Source organism: Balaenoptera musculus, chromosome 17 (assembly GCF_009873245.2).
Source record: "Balaenoptera musculus isolate JJ_BM4_2016_0621 chromosome 17, mBalMus1.pri.v3, whole genome shotgun sequence".
In the NCBI taxonomy this organism is placed as follows: domain Eukaryota; kingdom Metazoa; phylum Chordata; class Mammalia; order Artiodactyla; family Balaenopteridae; genus Balaenoptera; species Balaenoptera musculus.
The window spans coordinates 9,556,233-9,562,232 of record NC_045801.1 but is presented as its reverse complement, the minus strand read 5'-3'; positions in this window follow the sequence as shown (position 1 = coordinate 9,562,232).

Here is a 6,000-nt window from a genome sequence, read left to right as displayed (position 1 = left end):
GTCACCTGTTACTTTAACACACTTTTCTGTTCAAACCTACAACAGTGGCATGGTAGCTGGTCTCCAAAGATAACTCCCCTAGAAGCTGGTGTTGTCCGTCCCCTTGAATGTGGGCTAGCCCTGTGTCTCCCCCGGAACAGAATGAGGTGGAGAGACAGTGTGACTTCCAAAGCTAGTTGTAAGAATCCTTGCAGCTTCTGCTTGCCCCGCTGGGAATGCTTGCTCTTGAGAAGGTCTGATTCGGACCATAGCTGCCATGCTGTGAGAAGCTTAAGCCACATGGAGAAGCTATATAGAGAAAGGATAAATCAAATTAAAAAGAAGAGGCTTAATTGTCCCTGTTGAAAATAAGAGTAGAGATTTCTCTTCATCCTTTCTTTTCCTTGGAGCATTTACTTTAGGAAATTAGATAGGCCTTTTGTCAGCTTTATGACCCAGGAATGTCTTTCTCAAGGACCTGGGAGCTATTCCTTTGAAACATAAACATTAAGAGAAATAGCATCTCTCTGTCTCTGTCTCTCTCTCTCAGTTTCTGTGAGAGGGTAGGATCTAACTTAAGTGAGGCTCTGAACACACCCCCCTCTTCTTGAAACTTCCTCCAAGTTGCAAGACAATCTCCTATCATGAAAATATCAGAAGTTTGTTATTCCTCCGGATAAAGCCAATTGGCTAACCCAGATGGTCACCTCAATTACCAAGTAAAGTTAGGATGAACTATACAAGACAAACAGTGCCATCAGGTCCTCTTACCTGAGGACTAGTTATTGTTTATCTTGAGAACATGTGTATAATAGACTGTATCTGCTTGGCTATCTACAAGGGTGAGATTTCTTTCTATCTTTGCAATCTCTTAGCAGATTGCTTCTGACGTGTGCATCACATTCTGGTTTAATGTTTATTCGACAATAAAACTCTTTTCTTTCTCTACTACCTTTGTGGAGCAGTTTTCTGGGTTGGGAGAAGATTTTGGTTTTAATTACATTTCCCAAGAGTAGACACTCTGTCAGTCTCCGCTGAGGTCCCAGATGACAGCCAGCATCAAGTGTCAACCACAGGAGTGAGCCATCCTGGACCTCCAGCCCAGTAAGCCCGTGAATAACTGCAGCCCAACCAATGACCATGACCGCATGACGGACTCCAAGCCACAGCCTCCTGGCTGAGCCCACTCAATCATAGAACCATGAAAGATAACAATAAATTGTTTTAAGCCACTAAGTTTGGGGTAGCAAGAGATAAGCAAGACAAATAACTTTTGTTCTTGCAACTAAGAGCTCTGACTGTTACATGTAACCTCTTCTCTCCTTTCTGTGGGAGTATCTTAGAAGATGGCGGTCCATTGCATCTCTGAACCCCCTTCCTTGCAACTATTTTTCACACAGAGGAGATACTAATACATTTTCCCATTTAAATCGCTTTTTGGACAGATTGGGGTTTAAATAAAATAAAAACAACAAATTGGATGCAATACATGTCAAATTGAACTAAATATTTTTATCTAACAACTGCTTCTAAAAAGCATTTGCTTCTGTTTGTTTACACACTCCTCAGATAATTTCCCTACAGTTTAAAGCCAATACACACAAAATTATGTTTAGGGAATACCAAGACTATTTCATTTTTCCAAAACCACTTCTGAGCTCTGCTGTTGGTTCATTGGACATTTCGCTCTTCTGTTCACTTCAGGAGACACCATTCTGTGTTCTATGCCTGCTTTTTCCCCATTTTAATGGTGTGATTAAAAGCTCTCTATTTGTTGGCCATAGGGACCTCTCACAAATATCCATAGCATATTGTCAAGACAGAAAGCAAATGATTAGGCACAAAAAATGCTGTCTGCAGGGACCCATCGTTCCATTTCTCTGGAGCATCAGCCTGTGTGTGTAACAGTGACTGGATAATGTGTCTGCAGATACATGAGGTCTCTTGTGATTTGACTTCTCCACACTCCTGACAAATTACTGACTCACAGGTTTCAAGATAAGAGCCATCCAGACACTGCCTTCATGCTTTTTCCCGTATTGGTAATGCCTTTTAGTTGTGATTTAAATTGAACTTTGGAAACTTAAAGGTGCTTTCCTTAGTTGCTCTGGATCCTTTCTGACATGATTAGTCCTTGACAGAGAGGCTCTGGAAAGGCGGGCTCACAGCATCCATTTCCTGTCTTTTCCCCCATCCATCTGTAAAAGCCTCACTCGGCAGGAATGAGCAAACCATCCATTTGCAGGGAAAGGATTGTCACGAAGGAGAGGTAGTGAGTGAAACCAGAAGACAGATTCTGTTCCAGGCAACCGCTTCGCGTCTGATGCACTGAAATCACTGACTTCCATCTGTTTTCCTTAGAGCCTGGCATAAAGACCTGATGACAAGGGCGTCAATAGTACTTGAACAATTTGGAAAGTATAGTGAGGGAGTGAGGTCAGGGAGAATTCATTCACAGGCTCAGCAACTTGACCTGTAAAAAGACAAAATGTTAGCATGCACCTCCCCAGGTTGCTGGGAACCCTAAAAACGTAAGTCAACTTAAGAACGTGAGTAGCACCCTAAGCATTGTGCCTGGCTCCTTGTGCAATCAACGTCCCCTTGGATATTGTCATGTCCAGAGCAATACTAGGGGTGATGCATTCTGTTTGGGGCGCTATGCTTTAAGAGGGGCATTGCAAAATGTAGATAGAACTACGAGAGAAAAAGGAAGAGGAGAAAGAAGAGGAGGAAAAAGAAGCAGAAGAGAAGGAAAAGGAGAGGGTACAGGAGGGAGAGAAAGAGAAGGGAGAGGAAGGTGACCAGGATGATGAAGGGCCTTGAAATAACACCAAACGAGGGAATACAAAACAGAAAGGTCATGAGAACTGAAGTGCACCACGATTAAGGAAGCAGACCTTGTTCATTCAACGTCACGTATTTAATGCTTACCTTGGGCCCAGGGTGCTGCTAAGCACAGGGGATGTAGACATGGTCCCTGGCCTCATAGAACTTAGAGTAGCAGAGGCGACAGCTCATTTAAAAGGTCCCTGCTGTACAGTGGGTTATGGTACTATGACAGTGGAAGGATAGGACAGGTGACTATGGTGGAACAGATCAGGGGCAGGTAAATAGTCTTTGGTGGGTAAGGGGGAGGTAAGGGTTCTCTGGAAAGGCTTCCACTTACCAGGTACCAGGACTAGGATACAGGATAAACTACTTAGCATTGCCAAGTCTCAGATGCTCATCTGTCAAATGGGAGTAACAACGGTACTTACCTCACAGGGACGCTGTGAAGAAGAAATACGACAATCCGTGTAAAGTATTTCACCAGGACGTCCCTTGGTCCAGCAAGGGATTCAACCTGGTGGCCATGGGGCAAATTAACCTCACTACATGTTTAGTCAGTGTTTCAAAAGGAAATGAGATGGCCACATTTAAAAATTGGGAAGGTTCACAGGAATTTGTATTTCTAGCTTCTCATGAAAAATAGGAGAATCCGGCACATTTGCTCTCAGATTCCATATGGCAGCAGTTGGCTGGAACTGAGTAACAGCTGCCCTTCTGGGCAAGGGGTCTGGCCTCCAATTGGTCACGGTCCCAACAGCCCTCTTCTCTCACGTGTGTCCCCTGCCCGCCCTGCACGCTTCTGAAATGACCTCTCTTGCGCTACTGAATACAACGCAGACTCCTTGCCTCAACTTTGCCCCTCGCCCTGTCTTTGTGCTCTCCGTTTCAGCAATCCTGAACAACTTACAACTCCCCCATGATCTCTGTGCAGAAGTACCCTTTTTCCTGCTGTTCTTTCTGCCTGGAAGAGGAAGAATCAATTAACTCTTGCTGAGATGAATTCGAATTCTGTTTTCAAGCGTGAAAGAATTTGCTTAGACAAAGCCATGGGACAAATGGCACATCATCCTCTGGGTAGTTTTAGGCTATACATTCCAAAGAGAAAAATTAGGCTGAACGTTATTATGAAAGGGGGAAAATTTCTGCTCAACGCCTGTCATTTTCTGCCAAGTGAAGGGAGCGCTTTCACAGTGATACACCTGGATTCTCTCATCTTTCACTTACTCTTCCCAAGGCAAGAGTGAATTTGGGTGAGTTTGGCAGAAAGAATTGGAAAGGCACAGCCCAGCCCTTTTGTCAGTCCTTTTCCCCTCCTTGCTGGTATGCCTACAGAAAGCATATGTCTTGCTCTGCCTCTGTCCTGTGGGAAAGGAACCTTCCCCAGCAAGGAGAGTTGCAGGCTTCCAACCTCAACCGGGTCTAGATGGGTAAGCCTGGATGGTAGATTATTTGCAAAAATGGTTATAATTATTCCTTGCCTTGTACCCAGCCCTGTTAAGTAGTTCATACAACTTCCGGCATAAAGAGAGCTTGGGGGACAAGGGGAGAGGAAACCTGGGGGGCAGGAGGTGGGGAGGATTCACAAATTGTCTGGACATCACCTTTCTATTCTAACTCCTTTATTTCTCTGCCACTTTGAAATTTTAAAGTCCTCATTCTATAGAAGACAACCTTCAGTCTTTGCCCATCTAGCACTTGACCTCTCCACATAGGAGGCAGAATCTGCGTCCCACTCTGGAATCTGAAATCCTGGACACGTCCTTTGCCACGCTCCCCTGCAGCAAGAGGGCCCTCTCCACTCCAGAAATGCTACTTCTGGAGATTCACTGCAGAATCTGAAAATAAAAGATCACCCTGACCACAAAGCTTCTGCCAGCAGATCCATAGAACTTCTAAACGATTTATTTATCAACAATGGTGATATAATACATTCGACATTGCTTCTGAACAAAAACCTTTTCTTTTTTTACAGTGAGAGAAGAAAGGAGTTTAAGCCCATGGGATTCACTGCTCTTATCATATACCCCATCACCTGAGAATTCTTGGCTTTCTAGAAGAGTGAGAAGGCTTCTTGAAAACTCAGTGTTGATGCCAGTTGGACTGCCTTGCAAGGCTGAGTTGCAGTTATGCATATAAAATGTAGTATATGCTCTGAGCCAGACAGTAATTCATTGGGTGTTTCTTTATAGCCAGAATACATTGCATTCCATGCCCACAACTCTGGACTTCAATGGTTTAGAAAATGCTGTGTCCCAGAGAAGAACGTTGTCTTTAGGAGACACAGCATGATTTCTTTGAATGGGGAGCTGAGCCACTGCCTATGCATTCAGGTGCCTCTGTTAGAGGAACAGGGGAAAGTGAGGGGTAAGTTGTTGTTTGAGATGATGAATTTTGACTATCTAGGGAAGCTGGGGACATGGAAGGCTATGTCTGGATCTCAGGTGATCTCCTGTGATGGCTTTTAGTATTCCTGCCTTGTCTAGTGACAAAAGTTAGCGGAAGATAACAGCAACCCCATGCAGGTGGAACACGAAGGACCTTACTCCACAGGGATGAAAATGTGGGTCACCCAACCAGGTAGAGGACCTCAAGAGGCCAGGGAGCTGGCTGAAGTTAAAGGCAACAGGAAATGAATAGAAGAGAAGTCATAAATTCACAAATACCAACTGTAGCCTTAGGAACAATTACTGTAATTAGTGCTCAGCATCTTCTGGCATTTTCTTCCTCCTTGACTTGCACGTACACAAATGTATTAACTAATTTTCTTCTTTCTTCTCTGTCCTGCTATGTTTTATAAGATGTGTTGATGGTAGTTAACGTCACAATTTATTTTCCTAGAATACAGAAGATTGAGACGGGATGGTGGTTGGACTAGAATAAGAATGGAAAATAGACACCCCAGACCTGGAGCTGGTAACAGAAATGACTTAAAAAAGAAAAAAAGAAATGACTTCGTGTTCGTTTCTTTGAGGGAGGAGACGAAAAATATTTTTGATTTTATGAAGGCTATTTACATTATATTATTATTAGGTGAGGTTTTGTTGATTGGTTTAGTGTGTGTGCATGTGTGTGTGTGTGTGTGTGTGTGTGTGTGTGTGTGTTGATACTATAAATGTGGGAAAAACAAAACAGACATGTTGATGTAGAACAGCCAAATGGCGAACATTTGCCATGATTTTTGGTTGCCCAGCA